Source organism: Vidua chalybeata, chromosome 7 (genome assembly GCF_026979565.1).
Source record: "Vidua chalybeata isolate OUT-0048 chromosome 7, bVidCha1 merged haplotype, whole genome shotgun sequence".
Classification (NCBI taxonomy): domain Eukaryota; kingdom Metazoa; phylum Chordata; class Aves; order Passeriformes; family Viduidae; genus Vidua; species Vidua chalybeata.
In genome coordinates, this window is record NC_071536.1 from 32847762 (window position 1) to 32869203 (window position 21442).

General features: G+C 37.2%; 1 long non-coding RNA gene across 1 annotated transcript in view; it reads left to right on the plus strand.

The window, feature by feature from the left end:
* The window catches only part of LOC128791040 (uncharacterized), a 66043-nt gene that overhangs the window by 14241 nt on the left and 30360 nt on the right, over positions 1 to 21442 (plus strand). The gene's annotated exons all lie outside the window — the stretch shown is intronic.

The window sequence follows — 21442 nt, forward strand, 5'->3', positions numbered from 1 at the left end:
CTTGCTGCAGGTAGTGAGAGGCTCCTCTAAGTGCACCCCTTCCCTCGAAGCCCATACCTGGTGATGGCTCTGGGCTCCTGCGTGCCCAGGGAGAGGACATGGGAGCTCTCTAATGACATCATTAATGCTGTGCTGGGGATACAATCTATTCTGGTGACCAACAATCCCATTGCAACATTCTGCCAAATGACTGATTTCTGTTTGTGTGGGAATTAGTTAAATATCACTTCATCTGGGGTTTTAAAGATCCTAAGGGAGTCAAGTGTTTAATTCTCACTGAATTTCAATCACATATCTCTCTGGGAAAATTAATGAGCTGAGTGCTAAGGAGCCTTGCTGTTTTCTAAAGAGCTAAATGTATTGTTTGTTGTCCAAGTCTCTTTTTCCTTTCATATATACATACAGAGTGTTCATTTTCACATGCAGAAACTTCAGAAATTTCAGTTGGTAAGAGCTGGAAAAATTGGAGTCCTTGCTTTTATAGAACAAGCTTTCAAATGATTCCAACTAGATTCTACTCTGAGGGTTGTGAAGCAAATAGTTGTGAGGACAGACATCTTGACCACTTTAAGAGTTAGCAGCTCTCTAAACTAAATTGGTAATTTTCTCAGATGTCAAGATCAGACTCAGGAAATGAGCACCAAAAGAGCCTTCACTGGAGCCTCTTGCAATGTTCCCAGTGAAAACTCAAGCCCTGGAGAAAAAAATGGAATTAGTTAAATATTCAAACAGGAAACGCTGTATTAAATCAGACCAATATTCCGTTTGATATGAAGCCAATTTCTGACAGTTACCAGAAGCACAAGAAAGTATACAAGGAATAATTTTGAAGAAGGTTGCCTGTAAATGCTATCTTTTTCTTAAACTGTAATCTCTTTGTGGTAGGATTACTTTTAAAAATGTAAATGTTAAAGAAAATATATGTCAATATGGTTGGTCATAGTAAGAAGTCTGGAAGGGTTGTAATTCCCTACAGACAAATTTGAATTCTTTTTTCAGAGTGAACCATATCTATGGTGCATGCTGCCAGGAATTGTTGTCACACTCAGTTGTCCAATCTTCTTTGATTTTTCTCTAGGTATACATGGGAATCCAGGTAGCAATATGAATGTGCTTAATTAATTCAAAGTAATTGGACAGGTGTTATTGTATCTGAGGCTGGTGAGGTGTTAAGGATTGAATACACTCTCTAAGATTATGGATTTGTTGTCATACTGTCCTGTTGTGTGAAGGCCACTGTCCTACAGCAGCCAAATACTTTTGAACTTCAGGTGTGGTACTAACAGACTCAGGTAGAATTGGCATGGACCATTTCTCAGTTAAATAATTGGTTTTATGGTGACAGCAGAAGAAAATGTCTTTTCAGAAAGATACACCAAGAAGTGGAAATAATATTTCCATTATATCTAAAAAATTATATTCTGTGAAGTAACAAACCCTGTCAATTACACTTTTTTTTTTGTTTTTAATCACAAGGCATGAGAAGAAGCTACAATAAAATAAAATTTAGATGAAAAAAATTTGTTTCTTTTGGAAACTAGAACATAAATTACTGGGTTTTGTAGTCTTTTAAAAAGCATTGAGATCTTTTGAGGAGCAAGTTAGAATGGGGAGAATTAACTATCCAAGCAATGGGTGGTTGACAGCTACAGCTGTAGTTTATAGGGTACTGAAAGAAAGAAACCTTTTGAGATCAAACATCCTGTGTGCTCTCCCTATGACATTCATACTTGAATTCAAAAGTGCAGTCTTCTGAGATATGTTTCAGATTCTATGTTGCTGCTGTCATCAAGCATATCATTCCTATTATTCTCAGTTCACTGGGTTGTTCAAGAAACAGTTTTTTCTCCCCAAGCCCAGGAAATGAGCCATGTTGATTGTTCATCAGAGAATACAACTGAAGTTTAGCTTTGTGTGGGACTGCAAGAGTACTTTCAGTAATCAAAAACTATGTATCCATTCTGTGTCTGAAAGTAGGATCAGAAGTTCCCAGGTTTTCCAGGATATGTAATTATTTCAGCCATTCTGATACAATAAGACTGGGCTCAGTCGTTGCTTTTCTCTTATCAGATTTGCCACACTCTGTAATACAATAAACACCCACACAAAAACAATGTTAAAATAAGGTTAAGGTGAGGACATATACTCCCAAAGGAAGGAAGTTCTGAAATACTGTTTTCATTAAAATCTTCACTCAACAAGCAGTATGTTACGAAAGATGAAGGGTCTGTGGCTGAGGACTGAAACTATCCTACATTTTTACTACTGTGGTATGACCGTTATTGTACAAAAGGATTCTTCAGTGATCTGACTATCTTGATACTCCCATCTACTATGAAAATGCATGAAAAGTTACTGCACTAGATTAGTTGCAATACTTTCTGCTGTATTTTTTATGCATCAATAGCTTTTTTCTTTGATATGCAGAGGTAGCATTCAAAACTGAGAGCCTGTGTTCCATTCTGAATTTCTCTGCCTTTCAGAAACATCCTCTGGTCATCCTGTTCTGCACCTGCAGCTCTGAAATGACAGCTGCAGTACCTGATTTGAAGCCTCAGTTGCTGTCAATTGTTGTCCTTTTACAGCCCCACATGGAGCTATTTAGTCTTGTTGAGACATAGATTTCCAAGCACATTTACTCAGTTTTACTTGGACATCACAAAAAGTGCCTTTGATACAAATCTCATTCACTTTGATGAGGTTTCCATAGATTCCACAAATATGATTTGACACCTAGATTTTTTTGTTTATTGACTTCCTCCTTGTCTTCATTTTGGCATGATATTATTCCTAGATATAATTTAAAATTCACCTAGATTATTTTAAGGGATTTTATGCTGTTTTGTCTGAGATTACTTTGCTGGAAAGCCACAGCATATCTGAATTGCTACATCATATGCCAGTGGCAAAGTATCATAAAAAGTGTAAATAATAACTTCAATATATTTTTCCTACTGTATTTGCTATCAAGAAACAGATTTTTTCAATTAATTTGGTATAATCATCCAGTAAGTATATTTTGATGATAAAATAGTCACCTGATAATAAATATACATCAAGCAAAAGCTACAGTTTGCTAATAATGAGATTGTATGCAAGAACCATGAGGAAACTGTAATGACTGTAGCAGCATCAAAAACTCACACCTTTTGCAAATGTTTTGTTCTCTCAAATGAACAATGAACAAAAATGTGTGGTGTTCATCAAGCCATCAGAACAGTGTAGGAGGAGCTGTGATCTGGTTTTGTTAAAGGCAAGTTGTGCCTGTCAAATTTTCTAACCTACAGTGGGGTTCTAGCCTTGGTGGATAAAGGCAGAGCAACTGATGTCATCTACTGAACTTGTGCAAAGCTCAGTTGGACACTGTCCCACTCAACATCCTTGTCTCTAAAGTGGAGAGAGATGGATTTGGTGGCTGGACCACTTAGTGGATAAGGAATTGCCTGGCTGGTTGCACTCAAAAGGGTTGCAGTCAGTGGCTGAATGTCCAAGTGGAGACCAGGGATGAGTGCTGCTCCTTGGGGTTGGCCTCAGGACTGGTGCTGTTGAACATGGACAGTGGGACTGAGTGTACCCTCAACAATTTTGCTGATGACACCCGCCTGTGTGGTGTGGTGGACACAGTGGAGGGAAGGGATGGAGAAGACAAAGTTCTAAGAAGACCTTAGACTCCCTTCCACTACCTAAAGGGGCTACAAGTGAACTGGAGGGGGACTTCTTACAAGGGCATGGAGGGATAGGTCAAGGGGGAATGGCTTTGGGAAGCCATTGGAAGAGGGTAGATTTTAGATTAGATATTCTGAGGAAATTCTTCCCTGTGGTGATGGGGAGGCTCTGGCACAGGTTGCCCAGAGAAGCTGTGGCTATCCCATCGCTGGAAGTGTTCAAGGCCAGGCTGAATGGGGCCCTGGGTGATCTGGTCTGGTGGAAGGTGTCCCAGCCCATGGCAAGGTAGTTGAAATGAGACAAGCTTTAAGGTCCCTTCCAAACCAAGACATTCTGTGATTCCAAGATTGTGTACAGGAGACAATTTATGAACTGTATTAAAACAATTCTGAGGTTTTTCTTGTTACTGTCACTCTTTGATGTTTTTATTTGGGAATAAAAATGTCCATATGGACAGAGTTTAGATTTTTTGAATTTTTTGGAAGTAATTGTTCTACTTTGAATGTGTACTTTATCTTACTTGGATGAGAGAGTTTAGGCAAGGCCTTAGCTTTTCTCAACATGCTATTCCAGTATATGCAGGTTTTTGTTGCAAGATGCTATGGAAAGCTGTGGGACAAGGTAGCATATATTCAGTTTAAAAACTCTGTAGAAAAGCCTGAACTTGTATGTATGTTTGCTGTTCAAGATACTGCTGCCATGAGGAGATCTGCATTTTTTTCTCATTTTACTGTATATCCTATTTTGTTTTGTTCTGTTTTTCCATTTCTGTCTCTTTTCTGTTCTATTTGTACTTTTTTTCCCCACTTGTGTTAGAAAATAAAATAAGTGAGTTAACAGAAAAAATGTATAAGGTAAGAAATAAACAACTTTTCAGTTACAGTGGACATTTTAATTATCATTAATTGGGATGTGCCTATTTAAATGAACATAAATAACTGTCAAAGTATGATGGCTGTCAGATTGACAACATATCTGATTTCATTTATTCTGTCTATAGGTACAGATCCTTTGTTGTCTAAGTTGTCATAACTGAAGACTTGGTGAACTGTGATCTATTACTCCAGCTGGGGAGGGGCCAGTGTAAGAATTTTGATGGATCGGTGGTTCCATTTTTCTTTTGTTTTACATTTTCCCCCTTAGATTTTCCTTGATTTTACTCTCCTGTGTTTACCTCTGTCTTTTTCTCAGCTGTGTAGTTATTTAGGGAACAATCATAATGCTCATAGAGGTTTTTAGTATAATAAATGTTTTCACAGTTAGTTTGGTATAAAATTTACATATGTTTGGCAGTGCTGTGTCAAATGGGAGTAAATCCTGAGGAGGTGCCCCTGACTTAACCCAGTGTCTTGTGTTATCCAAAGAATAACTTCAAAGCTGATTATTTCACTGAGAGGAACCACACAGGGCAACCCTTTGATTTTCCTTTTTACTGCTCACAAGCTCTGATAAAACAAATTAAAATAAAATTTCTCAAAGAATACTTCTTTATATTTTTGGTTGCCCTAATAAAAGAGATCACCTCCACGTTTTTGGTTGTGCTATAAAGTGCTTTTCTGTTGAGCCAGTGTAATTACCATTTGCACATTCCTTAGTTTAAAGGAAAAAGAAAGCTTTATAACTTGGAGCTTGTATCACACAGCCCCGCATTGTGTTTAACGTGATTCAGTACTGCAGCTGTTTATTCCCTTACTTCTTTTCTCTGACAACAGTTTAAGATGTTTTTGTTTAAAGTGAAACCATGTTCCTGTTATTCACCTACGTTATAAAAATCCTGCCGTATTTGAAAGTGTCATCAGTTCAGCAAATGTTTGAAACTGTATTGAGAATTTAATAGATCTGAGCAGATGGGTCCCCAGCCTCGATCCCTGTAGTGAAAGATGTGCACTGCTGAGAACCTGCCTTTAAACAATGACTATACCATATGTTGTAAAGAAACACATTAAGGTTTGGCAAACTGTTTAAAAAATACTTTGCATCGTTCAACCTCTTATTTTAAGATTGCCGCAGTTATCTCAAAACATGGAACAAATCATTTAAATCAAACAGTTTAGCAGTGCTGGTGAGCATTTAACCTGGTGTGTCCTAAAGAGCTCTGTGCATAATTGAGAAAGACTCAGAAAGTGCTAGTGCTGTATCAAATAGTATGTTGGCAAATAATTTAACTGGGCTGTCCTGAAGTTTTGTTTGATGTGTGAGAACATAGCCCTCTCACACTGTTTTTATTATGAATACAGGAAGTAATGGTTATTAGGGCCTGGGAATCCTGTTAATACATATACTTGAATTAACTTGTTACCACAGACAGTAGACTTTCTTTGTTAGCAAAGAGCTTGAAGCATGAAAGTAAAAATAATGTAGTCAAAGGCCAGTAAAAGATGAAGTAACAACTTATCTTTTAGTGCATAAAAAGTAACCACACACACAATGTGGGATCTCTTTAATATACAACAATTGGAAACAACAAATGAGAGAGCATAAAATAAGTCAAGGCTCATATGAAGAAGTAATGTCATGTAGTAGACAAATGACTTAAGTGAAATAACAGCTGGACTTTCGAGGGTATAAGGTCTTATTTAAGCTTGAACTAAAGCAACAACTGAATATTTTGTTTTGCCTACTAAAAATATTAACTATCCCTAGGCAACTTAAATAATTTATATGCACATACTGTCAGAGTTGCAGATCATTGCTACTAGAAACATATTTGTGAAAACAGCTTTTTTTCCCCTGGTTATCCTCCATTCTCCTCCACAAAGTGATTCCCCTGATTTCTGGGAGGGAAGTCAGATACACTAGAAGTGCAGAGTCAGTAACAGTGCCACATACCATGCAATCCCAGTGAGAAGCGGAATGCTTGAGATACAGATCCTTAGATCCAGCTTGTGTGGAATTGTCATCAGATTCCATTAGATACGGTCCAAATCTGTGACCACAGTGGTTGCTAGAGACTGCTCCCAAAGACTCTGCTTCCATAGCCTATAGCTGAGAATTTATCCTCCAGGGCTGAGTCTGTCATAACTTGATGCAGTTTTCATTCACAATTTGTAGCTTTCACATGGAAATCTTCAATTGTAACTAATACTTGGTATTTTGGACCCTGTTCTGTAGTCCTTAGTAAGTTCTTAAATTTTATTTCCTTCTATCTCTAAGATAATGGTGTAGACTGGCAATCTTTTCAGAGAGAGGATTGAGTCCCTCATTCAGGCTGAATGAGCAGTTGTGTTGAATCATGGGGTCCAGTGGGCCATGCTGCCTGCACAGCTGGGCATTCTGGCTCACTCTCTAGGGGTGCTTTAGGCTGTGTCATTGCTTACTAAGATATTTAAATCATGTTACTGCAGTTATTCTTTTAGAATGTGCAATATGTGTGGCTTTTGAATGGGAGGTGAAGGTTTGCCTAAGACACAGGTAATAATTAGGTGGTGAAGGAATGCACATTTAAGGATGTAATAGCATTTAACATATGGGTAGTGCAAGCACATCCATAACAGTAGTGCTGTACCTATGATGATCTGAGGACTCAGAAGGACAAGCAAGGCGAGGCTTCTAAGGAAAAGCAAAATCTTATTTATTTGAGTTTTCAGCTGGAGAAAAGAATAAGCTTTTGAGAATGCAGGACAGAAAAAGAGATGGTGTGGAAGCAGCGAATGTCAACCTGTATTCCATTTGGGAATAATTGCTTTGATAATTTAAATTACTTAATTACATTAAACAGTTTGAAGGAAAAAAGGTGGCAAGGACTGCTGCAGCACAGGGAGAGATGGAAAAGTCATTAGTCACTGGAAGACTGAAGGATGATGATGGAAAAGTACAATAAAGGGAAAGTTCAGAAACAACTATTAAAAAAAGTGTATTGAAATAGAGAGTTTTATTATAAAAAAAAACCCACAACTGTATTCTTCCAAAATAATTATGTGAATTTCAGTAAATTCTTGTGGGTTGTGTTAGAACAGAATTTCTCCACCAGCATCCTTGCCAGACTGTGATTTACTATCTGTGATGTAATTATCTTCATGTTTGGATTTCAAGTAACTAGGTTCTTTCTTTGTTCTTTCACTTCCTTAAATTGAATGTTTTCTCTCTTTAAGTGTGAAGGCACTTGTTCTTTTATTTGGTGAGAGAATCAAAGCAGCTCAGATTGCATAGCATTGTTTCTAATCAAATGAAAGTAGATAACTCTGTAGTTTGAAAGTGAAACACAGCAGCAGTTCCAATGAAAACAAATCTCATTAAGTGTAACTATTTTCTCTATTTATATTGCCTTGTTTTCTATCTCCTTGCAAATTGCTGTTTCTTCCTCTTCTTTTGTAGTTCTAACAAACCAAAATGAAATTAAACATGCTCTGATTGCATTTACATCATTCAAAAATTCAGTGACTCATATCATATGGAAGGTACATGATCTAAAGACTCAGTTATGTGAGCTTGGTAGAAAGTTTCTTGTTTGGTATTATCAATACTTCTTCTTCCAGAACAAATGTGTCTGAAATACTTTCAAAGGAAGATAACTTTAAAAATTTCAAAAGAAGACATGGTTTGAGTCCTGCTGAAGTGCTTTCTGTAACAATATGATTCTTAGAAAGTGTTGATCATGAAATATCTTTGTTAGTGTATATATTTCATTTTTAGTAATGATAAATGTAGATGCCTCCAAAGCTTTTTTTTTTTTTTTGTTTTGCCTGTGAAGTGTCCTACCAAAATAAAACACAGTTCTACTGTGAAGCAGAGACAAGAGTTGCGATTAGCATTGGTCACTAGTTACTGCAAAAATCCCACTGAAAATCTGCTTCTAAGAAATTATAAGTCACATTACTAATACTAAATACTTTAATTATGAAATTCATAGAAAAGCCTTGGTCTGATTTGCCATGTATCATAATCCAAATCCAAATACCTAAGCTAATTTTCAGAGTGGCACTTGTGAGTAGATGCTGATGTTTGCTCTTGTCATACTTGCATATGCAAACCCAGAAATCTGTGTGTTATAATCATACCTGTACCTGCAAAAGGGGTTTTCATATATAAATATGAAAGTAGATAATTTGAAAGAACTTCTATATCAGCAGAAGGTGAGGACAGTAAGAAATGTTGTGTTAATTCATTAAGTATTTCTGTGAGAGGTGTTTGTGAAAATAAAAGGATTGTTTAATTGACATTGCATGTTGTGTGCACTTAATTTACAGTAGATATTCAAGGATAGAAAGCTAAGATATTTGTGTGCATGTTTATAACACAGTTTCTTCTGAACAAACAGGATTCTTCTGGATCAGGTGATGCATGAACTACCAGTTCCTTAACAAGATCAGTTTTACAAATGGTTTAAAGTACCTACACTGTTTTATATAATATTGGGGATTAAGCATAAAATTACTTATGTAGAAAAGTTTGACAGTTTGAGGAAAAATCTGAAAATTCTCTGCAGAAAAGTTTTTTTCATCAACTGCCACAGAATAACAGCAACCTTTCAATTGATTGCTGTCAGATACTTTTTAGGAGAGGAAAACTACTGGCTTACATAATAGGGTTTGCTTTTAAACTTCATACTTGTCTCACCTCTGTCAGTGTTCGTAGGCTGTAAGTGGTTAAAGGTAACTCGTGCCTTAAGATCTGAATCTCCAATTAATTAATTTTATTTTGGATAACTGCTTGCTCTGGACATCTGGTGTGATTACTTCTATCACACTGCTTTTGTCTCTATTTCCACCAGACATCTGCCCTGCAGACGTTGTTTTCATTGCCAAAAAAGTCTAGAAAATCCAAGTTAGTCCCAGCTAGAGAACAGACTATAGACAAAGTCTCAGTGAACATAAGTCAGTTTGTTGGTTCGTGACATTTGAACAGGTAATTTAGCTGTAACTATAAATTGCATCAGGTACCTTAAATTTCACTCAGCTAAGAAGTGCTTATTTTTCTTCATTCTTTATCACTTGTATATTTTGCCATGTCCAACTCATCCCTACATCATGGCTCCTAAAGATGCTGTGAAACAGCAAGAGCTGTTTCTCTAACATTGGCAAAAGGACGTTGTCACAAAGATGTTTTGCAAAAACATCAATTCTGAATACTGCTGATAAAGAATATTCCTTCGTTTGCTGGATACTGACCAGCTGAAGATAACTCATATAATAATTTTATAATAGAAATAGAATATTCCTGTTCTGCAGAATGCTGGTATTCTAGTGAATTTGAAAACTATATGAAATGCTTTTTGGTTCTGCTTTAGTTTAAAATTGTTGCTTTTACTATCTACTGCAAAAAAAAGTCAAATATCCTGTTATGAATTATATGGCATTATAAATCCAGTTTTGGATTTAGAGAATTGGAAGTCTCTTCAGAGTTCCAAATTAGTGGCAGAAGACACTCAGACCTGAAAATTGCATATTAGCAGTCTGCAGTATTCCTTCCTCAGAGTGGGTATTCAATTGCTGGAAGAAGTTGCTGAAAGGGGAAGAAAATCTCATTGTATTTTCTCATATCAAATTTATTTGGTTATGTCTAATTATATCATGGTTGACTGTCAGCAGAAAAAGTGCTTGGGTAATGTTTTCCAAAAGCATAATAAAAAATGCAAAGACAAAACCAGCAATACTGGAGGTTTTTTTTATCCCTATTCTGTCTGCATGATAGTGTTGTTTCCCTTTTAAGCACTTTGGGTTGTTTCTATTTTTTTAAAACTTTGTGCTAAAATACTTCTCCATTTTGCTGTAGCCTCGAAGAGTTTCCCATGCCAAACTCCCCCTTACTGGGATAATCACTTGACAGTTCCTAATCTAAAAAAAAACCCAAAAAACACAACAACCTTTATAGACTTTTGAAAGAATACATTTATAGTCTGATCCTGAAATCTTGTGGCTTCTTCTACTGTGTCATATAAGATTCTTAAAATACAGTCCACTTTTTTCACTATATTTACTTGAATCTGTGTAATCCACAGCTGTTGCCTTCATAGTAGACCTTCCAAATAAAATAGTTGCTTACATAATCTAGAAGCCACAGATTGTCTTCTCTTATATATCAGAGAAAAGGTGCTTTACAGTACTTATTTTCTATTATCAAAAGAAGAAAGGAGGCTAGGGAGCCTTCTCAGACTTTGATTTCATTGAATGTTTTTATTATCCAATTCAAGCTCAGGATGATTATGACCATAATAATACCATGTCTCAAAGGGTTAACTCACTTTTCTGTTTTAGTCTTAATTGATTTGTACATTGTAATCCATTCCATAGTAAATGTCATCACTTTGTTGCAGCCCAGTGTCACTGTTTGTACAGGATTGTTCAGTTCAATCTTTCTGTTACCTTGAGGGCCTCTTGCAGTGGCCAGTGCTCATATTAACTTATTTTCTACCCTAATATCTTGGTAGCTGGCAAGTAAAATGCTTTACACACACAACAATCTGTTTTACACTTATTAACCCTTTAAGACTCACAGTTAATATGTCACAGTCTCCTCTGAAGTGCAAGCCATGATGTACATGAAGCAACTCATCTTGATTTTATTTCTAACAGATCTTATGTGCCTGAAATCAATTCCAAATGTAGGATCTATTCTTCAAGAGGTTGAGGCTTATTCTTTCATGTCACAGAAGCTACTTAACTTGGGGAATCATTCCTTCCCTTGAAAATTCTAATTCCAAGAATGTAAATATGACTTTGAGCTGTGCACCTCAAGTGAACCTGATGAACACAAAGTCTCTAGGAGTCAAATTTTTCATTACATACTGGAAAAACCCACAAAATGTTAGCAAGGGAATGTTCTGTTATCTTCAGCCACTGTCTAGGTCATCAGTTGCGTACACATCTCTTGGCTCTGGTGTTTAGACACAAGGTCTGTCCTGAAAGTTTCTCAAATCTTCAGCCCTGCCTGATGGTCATTTGAAAGATAAAGCACAATGCAAACAATGTAATTACAATAAACTAGGGTTGAACAAAGCTGATCTCTTTGAATTTGTTCCAGCTCTTAGAGAAGGCATGTGAAACCTTGTCTCCCTCTTGTATAAAATCTTGCTGTATTAAAAAATTATGGTGAGCACAAGAATGTGACAATTTCCTTAGAAATTCTAAATATATTGTCTTTGTCTTCTTTCACTAATCTCACCTGTGATTAGACATCACAGTTTTGTCTCTTAAATGCAAAATAGATAACATGCTTTCCTTTTGCATCTGTATGACATTTTCAGTTTTCACACTTACAAGCATAGCTGGCTGTTTCTGACACTTTGATCACCAACTCCAAAAAACACCTCATTTCTGTAAGTTTATTTGTAGGAAGAACTGTAAGAGTAATTACAAATTGTCATGCTGCTCAAGTAAAATATTTCTGAAGTAAGGATAATGTACTTGTTGTGACTGAAGTCCTTTGTCTCTTGGGGTAAAATGTATTCTGTCAGTGTATTCTGTGCTTGGCAGTACTCTTAATATCATTCTTTGTTTTCACCTTCAGGACCAAAATATCAGAATTTACCTTCTCACACCATTTTTTTCATACTGGGTTCCCCTTCTTGTAGAAGTCTCCCTGTCATGATCCCTACGCTGTAAGTTATGGACGCTGCTGCTGCAGTCTACAGCTATGTTTTAGTCTCAGCTGTGATAACTCGAGTTAACTGAGCTGTAATTGAGGCTTTTGCATGTTCCTATAAAACTGGGAATACATTTTCAGAAATGGCTGGTGACTGAGGGTGCATAGGTGGACATTTCTGTAAGAGTGCTGAAATTATTGGTGCTGAAAGTGGGACGTGGTTACTGAATCTGGACAGTCCAAGTGAATCCAACTAAAAACCCTGACTCCTATTATCCCATGTAGGAGAGCAACAATCATGCCACAGTCTCATTCCAGGAATGCGGTTCTGCCATCAGCCTCAGCCTCATTAGCTTTCTGTCTAGTGCCAAATGTAGCAGAATTGTCTTCCTGCTTTCTGTGCTTTCTCATGAAACTACTTCATCCTCTCTCACAGAACTCACAAGCCCAGTCCTTCCACTACTAACTTTTTTAAAGCTGTTAAAAAAAAAAAAAGGAAGGAAGTATCTTTTATTTAGTTGCATTTTCTCTTGATCGTTCCTACAAAAAGCTGGGTATTCAGACCTGCATTGTATGTGAATTTAGACATCCAACTGATTTCAGTAGGATTTCTCAAACCCCAAAAACTGAATATAAGAACAACTTCTCTTGGTCAGACTAAAGGTTTGTCTTGTCTTGGCACTGTCCAGCATCAGAGCACAGGAAAGGATGTGAGAAGACAGTAAGTATACAGTGCTATTTCCCCAAAATGCTCTGCCAGCCTCCAGTAGCTTTCAGAGCAGGAACTTCTAAAGCTAGATATGGCCTCTTTGCATTTCATTGTCCAGGCTGGATTTTTTTCCACTAATTTTATGACACCACTTTTTTGTCCCTATGAACTTTTAGCATCTTTTAGTTCTACAGATTAGCTATGTGCTAATAAGCAATAGCTACTTGAACCAGATGCCCCCTCATTTTTATGTCAGCCTGGTTTTACACTTTCTTGTCTATTTATCTTCTGTGTAATTCAATAGATGATTGGTCTATCTACATCTGTAGACTCCTGTGTGTGTTTCTGTTCCTCATACAGAACTCATTCCATACCTGTGGTGAACATAAATATACATAAGTAATGAAAAGGAATCATGGTGTTGGCACCTTGCCAGACAGAATGGCAAAATAAATTAAATTTATTAATTGATTAAATGGATGATATTCAGTAAACATTTTATATTCCTGGATTTCAAGCTAATTCTCTCTTGATATTTGAATTCTTAAACTTCTAGTCATGATTCTTTAATTTGTAAAATGTGAATTACATGCAGTTTATCACTTCAGAGTTCAGTGTCCAACAGATATATTGAGATAGAAATCAGATGGGCTGTCAGGATAATAGATTTCTGCATTAATATTTACATAGTTATATATATTTATAGAATTTATTAAATTTTCTTATCGCTGAACTTTTCAGTCTGTCTATCTACCTGACTGGGGTTACTCACCACTTACTACTCCTTTATCCTGATAATTCAGCCCTTCACATCCCTTCTCTTATCCTTCAAGTTAGCTCTTTTAACCTAACAATGCTTAGTTTCTTGACTAGGAGCTTGTTAAAATACCATTCTTTTGTCTTCATAAGCTGGTTTTGTGACTATATGTGCATCAATGTAAGGAAATTGTTACTATTTGTGTAAGATGGAAGCTGTCTCAAATTTATGTTCATTACATTGCACAAGTAATTCATGCAGGGGGAGAGCAATGCAGTTCTTTGAGGGCTCTGTAGAGAGGAAAATTCCTTTGTCAGGTAGAGTGCAGCAGAGTGAGCACATAGGTGCTGGCAGGTGCCTGCAGGAGCATGAGAGCTGCCTGACACATTCAGTTCCTGACCAGTCACTGGACAGCAGTGAGCTACAGCAAAGCCCCTGGGAGACAAATACCTTGTCTTGGTGATGGAGAATCAAATACTGCAGCAAAACGTCCCCAAGAGGAAAACATGAAACTAGCAGAAAGAAAAAAGAGAGAAAACATGAAACTAGTAGAAAGAAAAAAGAGAGTATTACAGAAAGGTATTAATTGGAATAAGTTTTTGCCTTGATTCTCTTCTAAAGGACTTCACTTTTTGGAGACATGTGGCAGAATGTTTTTAGACAGTTCTAACATATTTTATTCTCCCCTCATCTCTTTGCTGTTCATTCCTTTTTAATGCATTTCTGTTTTCACCTTTCCCTTTCTACCTTACTTTTTATTCTCATCAATCACCCTTTGATAGCTTTATATTTACCTTTCTTTGTTTGGATCAGTTATTGAAAGTAAGCAACTACTTTTGATGTCTCATTAGCACTTTTTGAAGCTTTCTTCTTGCCTCCCAGTTTCTGGTTACAGAAGCGTAACAGTTGTCATGAAACCAATATCATAAATAATGGAATCTGTATGTTTGTGTATCTAATGAATATATAATATTCAGTTCCTGTAATTAAGGCAACTGAAAAGGTTTTAGCATATAAATAAAAAAGCACTGTCTGCATTTTAAACTTAGGGAGTTGCACACAGGCAGCTTCAGAGCAGCCACAAGCAGAGGTGCCAACAACACAATCAGATAGCACTGCTGGGAAAAAAATACATTCCTGAGTTTGACATCTGGGTCCTGCAGCTGGAGTGACTGGAAGAAGAAAGGGAAACAGTACAGACTGTCATCAAAAGGAGATACTGGTGCCAAGTGGAAATTGCATACAGATGCCACTTTTTTACTTAAGACAAATAGCTCAACTATACAACAGCAACATCCAAAGATGTGCTTAGAAGTGCCTGATGGGTAAATGAGCATTGCTTTTCGTGAGTAGAACTGGCTTATAACTAGAGATGTGAGATTTTGAAGTTGAATTTAAAGTTGGATACATTTTAATGTTTGAATAAATAAGCTCCAAAGAATTTTTATGCATAAAAAGGCAAAGAACAGACATGGTGTATTCCAGCTATTTTCTGAGTAACTCATTGTTTTAGCTTTCCTGCCCAATACTTCACTTTGCAATATATCACTCTTGCTCAGCACATCAGTTAACCACACAGGGCCCACTGTAATCACTCTGCTGAAAACCCCCAAGTATTTGAAGCAAAAGTTAGTCAGAATTACTTAGACAACTTTCCTAGAACCATGTGACTCAAGCATCTCAACAGAGAAATAATGTGTATTCACAAATAAAATGGAAAAAGTAAACTTTTAGGAGTTGCTTGGCTGATCAATATTGTCTTCTGGGGAAGACAGATAATCAGGTGGTGCTGTGTGCTGTGTAATGACTGCTGTGAATACAAAAGGGTCGTGTGCCCTCTTTGTTGAGGAAACTCTGGAATAAGAACAATAATAAAACAGGAAACACAACAGCATAAAATACCAGTAGGGATGCTCTGCCTAGAGAAGGTACCAGCACCAGCCCTAAGGAGACTGTGACTGGAGAAGAAATTGGATAATGCCACAGAAATAAAGACAAAGGAGGAGGTAGATTTAGATTTTAGATTTATTTAGACCATGAATTAATGGTCTGAATCTACTGTACAATGAAAAGATGTCCATGTACTGGAATCACTTCTACCCTGTTGATGACTTCAGCAGGAAAGCTGGATAATCCATGGGTGCTAAGGATTTTCCTTTGCTTATAGAGGTAGTCCCATGAAAGCTGTTACATCTTCAGTGTTGCAGATTTTCTGTAAATGTTTAGAGGTTGTACAAATTCCAGGAGCACCAAACCAGGCATCTTCTACAGCATAAATCAACCTTAATTAATAAAACTCTTACATTACCATGGTATTTGATTTTAGAGATGAGTATTTAAGGCTTCTCTTTCTATCATCACATCTTCAGCATCTGCAAGTGTATTCCAGGCTACTTTACTAAGAAAAGTGGGAACGCTTATGTGGGGAGTAAGCAACTGGTGGTTTTGAAATTCTGTCTACTGAAATACTTTAGGAAAAATAATGTAGTTTGGCAGCTAAATAACTTCTTCACTGAAGGACACTTTACATAATATACTGCAAATTGAAAGGAAAAAAGCTTGAACCCAAATCAATCCTATATAAACAAGACTCTTTCTTGTTTAGCTTGTATTGTAACTTGCTGTCTTGGTGCTATCTGAAGCAGCATCAATGGGTCTTGCTACCATTTGGGAAACCTGTGTGTGTTTCAGTCACACATTGTTCTTGCAGGATTTCCTTAGGCTAAGCCACAGAAGTGAAAGAGCTCCATTTAAGAGAGTCTGTGAATAACTAGGAAATGAGCATCAAACTCGGCATTATCTGAAGATGTTTGTTAACATGCAGGATGTTCCTTAAGGCCTCTATCTTGAATGAGAAGAGTTTTTATTCAGGACTGCTTTTTGAAAAAGCAACAGTTCTTTTGCATGCATGTCACTATGGGCCCTACTCAGGCAAAGAACGCTGTCTGATGCTCTTGGCACAGTTTCCTTGGATATAACTGCTATAGGCAGCCTTATTTGGAAGAAGATTATAACTTTTCAGTGATGAGAATGGGCACAACCTTGCATACTTACCTATAAACTACTCCTGTTCTATTGCAAAGTTGTAACAGAAATCCTAAAACCCCCTGGTTCTCTACTGAGGGAACTCTAGAAGAAAAACACTGTTATGGAGAGAAGGCTCTGCACTTTCATCAGAAGATCAACTGTGACCCTTGCCTTATTTTATAAAAATACTAAATTTTTATCTAGCTGAGAAAAAGGAAATACCTTTGTATAGATAGTATGTCTCTGCTTCATAAGGAATGTTAGTCAAAATTATTTGTTATTATATAGTAGAATAACAAAACAACTGGAAAAGTGTGTTTTAGATGGGTGCTAGCTCAAAAGTACAGGCATGAAGATAAATAAAATAGAAGTTTCCTATCAGAATAAGAGATTATGACCCAAAGGATAATCAGTTGGGTTTATGGATGTGTATCTGTGTGCTTGCATGGATGTATTAAGAAGACAAACATGTTTCCAGAAGTATGTTCTTACTTGAGGCCTTGCCTACAAAATTTACACTAGTGAAAGAAATCTAGGAAGTTGTACTGGTGTAGTTTTCTGTAATATTGGCAGAGTGTCAGAAACTGCTTCAGAGAAAAGAAAAGTATTAACCTTTAGACTGTGAAATCCTTAAGCTGTGAAAGCCATCCACTAAAAAGTTAAGAAAGCATAAAGCAGAACCTTGTTAATGCAGAGACAAAAGGGATCCACTCATACATTCACTCTTGTGTCCTTTGTATAAGCATCATCCCCATCTCTAGGGAAGCAAAGGCTTAGAAGAATACAAATGCTGTATTCATGTTTATCTAATTAATTTATAGAGAGATTCCTAACTCAGCAGACAGTTTTTTATATATCAAAGTCAAAGGTCCTAACATATGTCAGCCTTCTTACACAGATGTTATACATTTGATATCTAATAAATAATTAAACATTAAATTCGGCAAAGCTACACAGAATATAGATTTGGCCTATTTAATAGTTAGAAATTTGAAAACCAAAAATAATATAGATACCACAACGATGTTAATAAGGCAAAGTGAGGTTGTTGACAAGATTTGCTTTGGAGGCTATGTCAATTTATGTTAATTCAGTGCAAAATCAGGCTGGGATATTGAATACATTACCATTTTCCACTTTGTGCCCACTGACTTGTGAATCTTGAATTATTAACTTTTATGTCTGATGGTTTTATCAATTGCCTATTTTAGATTGAAGCAGATCTTTTTAAAAAGTCAGAATAGTGTAAGTTTTCTGTTTACACCATCTTTTCAGCTGCTTTAAATAAGCAATGAAGCTACCATGTAGTGTATATGAAGATACCTGCACTTCAGAAACAATAAGAGTGTGTCTGAAGTGTGGCTACACCAGCAGATGTGAGTTTTTCATCCTTCCCAAGTCATAAACAATTAACTGTTCCTTTTCCATAAATTCAGACTATCTATTGTAATGTAATGGAACAAATACAAAGCATCTGGAAAGAAAATAATTCTAATTAAATTAGTCTTTCCAATTAGAGAAAATGGTGAGCCTTTCCCTTCATTTAGAGTTATAATAATCATTTGTAATCTGATTTAAAAGGGGCTTATGGTTGCATTCATAAAACTGGGAGACATTAGGATTGACATGACCTCTTAGGTATCTAGAGAAATTATAGGTCTACAGAGGTAAGAATATATCATTAAGTCCTGAGCTGACAGCAATTTTTTATTTGTACTGACCTTTGGTTGGATTAAGTCCAGTCATCAGAAAATAATTCCATTTCAAGCAGCTGAGCATTATTATCAGGTTTCGCTGATTCAGGATTAAGTGTACCTCAGTGGCTGAGGAGTTCATTAGGATGAGCTTCCGTTCGCTGGTGGAGTTTGTGAAAGGACTGAGGAGGAAAACACAATGGAGCTCTTTCTGTCTGGTGTGTGAATATCCTCTACAGCTCCGTTTTTAGGTAGTACAGAGTTTGTAGTGTTCTAGACTCCTCTTGCTGACAGCTAGACTACAACACATTTCTACAAATGATATGGACACTTAAATGCAGCCGTAAACCTTAAGAAGCTTTTGTGGGTTCCTAGTAGATCTGCTAGCCAGCCATCTCTTGCTGCTAATGCACAGAACTGTTTCAGACTGGATAGTACCCATTGACAAGTAGATCTGCCTAACCCCTGGCAGAAGTCATAAACAAAGAACTTCTCAGCTTTTTCCGAGGACACTGCTTACTCCTATAGGTGCTATATTAATCCTACACAAAACATTGAGGAGCAGGAGGAGGAGCCCTTTTTCAAAAACAATGTCCCTTGTCAAGGGACATCGGGGCAAAAGCTCGGGTTTCCGTGCAGCCTGAGAGCCACTGTCTCTCGGGAGGTGCTTAATCACCATGCTGTTGTATTTGATGGGGTGCTTTTGTCTTGGGAGTCCTTTTGAAAATGTTGAACTTTGCATAAATAAATATTCACCAAGTCGGAGAGAGACTAATTCTATAGCCCAATGGTCAGGACAGCCGGGATGGATAAAGGGACAGGTAATCACAGCTGCTCCACTGGCTGCATTGATATTACCTCGGCTAATATCACCCAACAGCACAAGTGGGCTCAGTCAGTGTCACCTCAGCAGTTCAATCCCGTGCTCCAGTTCAGGAAGATGACCTTCAATTTCCTTTCAGGACACGGCTTGTAGAGGGCACAGTGGGCCTCAGTTTGGATGGCAGCTGAAAGAGTATATGTAAAGTGTATGCCACTAAGAATAGAGAATTTTAAAACGGATTCTGAAGAGATACAAAAATATTTGTTCTCATTATTTAATTGTTACTGAAACTGGTGAATGAAATAATAAGTCCTCTTTCAAACACCTGGGTAGCAGAGTCATCTTAAATATCACAGACAAAGGATCTTATATCCTTCATCTGTTACAGTTTTTATTACAGAGTCCCCACAAAGTGCTTAATGAGGGGACAGTTTCATAATACTCCCTCCACATTAGCGTGTAGGAAGAAAGCAGGAGTGAGTAGATTCAAGGATTCGTGGCTCTGTTGACTTTTTATTCTCTGGGCTGAAGTATGATTAAACTATTGGACTGGTGAATACACTACTCTGAATATTCATGCAGATGCCATGTTCTCCCCTTTATTGCAGAATATTAGGAGAGCCATATAGCTCCATACATTCAAAGTATACAATCTAAGCATATTTAGTCTGGCATCAATATGACTGGGCTGCATTTCGACTTAGTGAAACTAAGTTTGCCTTTGAAGCAGGGATCCAATGTTTTTTCCTAAGCAGTTGTCATACCAAGAGGCAGCTGCTTTCCTTAGTTGATAGGTTAAGGAGAGAATCACAGCATAATACTCAAACTAAGTGCTTTGTTGTGGTTTTTTTGTGGTTTGTTTTTTTTGTTTTGTTTTGTTTTGTTTTGTTTTGGTTTGGTTTTTTTTGGTGATTATTAAATAGGAAAAGACCTGCTCTCTGCTTTTCAAGTATTCTGCTTTTAAAAATTGCACTAACATCCACCTCATTCAAAAAGTCCTGTGGACTCTATATATGAATGTAGAATTGCACTGTCTTAACCAATAGCTGCATTCAATCTGATGAGCAATATAGTCAAGAACATGATAGATCATTGAGATCTATTACAAATCTCTTTAGTTCAAAACACTGTTATTCAAGACCTCTTTCTTGAGCTTTGTGTGCTCTGCAGTGCCATGATAATGTAGTCAACAGGTAATGATATTTTACCTCAGGAGCAAATAGGGCTCAATTCTCTTAATGAGGAGCATCTGTTCTCTTCATATTTTTTCAACCTCTTGCCCCCTACCTGAGAAATCGTGTGTTTGTTTAACAGTCTGGCTGTTTGCTAAAGGAAGTTTTGACAAGATAGCTAAACTGGTCTAACAACTTGCTGGTCCCAAAAGCCAGGGTCCCACTTTGCTCCCCTGACAACTTCCAGGTGCATGAATCTGCCCTCAGTCTTGCAGTTGCTCTGATTTTTGACTTCTTAGTGAGACAATTCAGTTCACTGTGCTGGCTGAGATCCATTCACTTCCTTCTGTTCATTTTCTGTGGCTGGTGAGTTTTACAAAACAGGAGTCAAACTAAGAGCTTATTGCTTTTTCTTTTAATCTTGAGTGTAGTCAGCCCTGTTTCTAACTTCATTAAAATGGTATGAAATATATATATTTAAAAAAAAAGATACTGTCTATTTAATCAATTAACTGTTCAAAATCAAGTGTGACTTATTCAATAGATAACGCATAGCAGGCGACAGGTCTACAGGATTTAGAATCAGAGTATTGAAGATATCAAATGAAAGGATTAGGAAAGGCAGGGAGGGAGGCTGAAGACCTTCCACACAGAGGAAGTCAGCTTCAAATTCCTGTGAAACTCCAATCTTCAAGAGCTGAACTGATTTGCCAGGGAGTCACATGAGCAGAGGCTGAGGGGTCTGCATAGGTAAGAGTACAGGAGAGAAGGAAGGGGACTGTGAGGTGTGAGACTCCTTTTGGTCCTGTTGATTAGCAGATGAGCTCACTTACCTTGTGTCAGTGCCCAGTTATTAGTGCCCAGTTCCGTGTGGGAAAGCTGTTAGGGGATCACCTCGATGGAATTTGGAGAGAAAGAGAGCAAGAAAAGTAGGGTGGGGGCATGACCTGAAAGGCCTTGGAAAGGAAGGTGGTGAACACTGAGGGGCAGGGGAGGACAGGAACTCTACATTTCCTTTGCTGTCAAATTAAATCTAACGTGAACCTTGCCCTTGTACAATAATCCCTTTTCTCC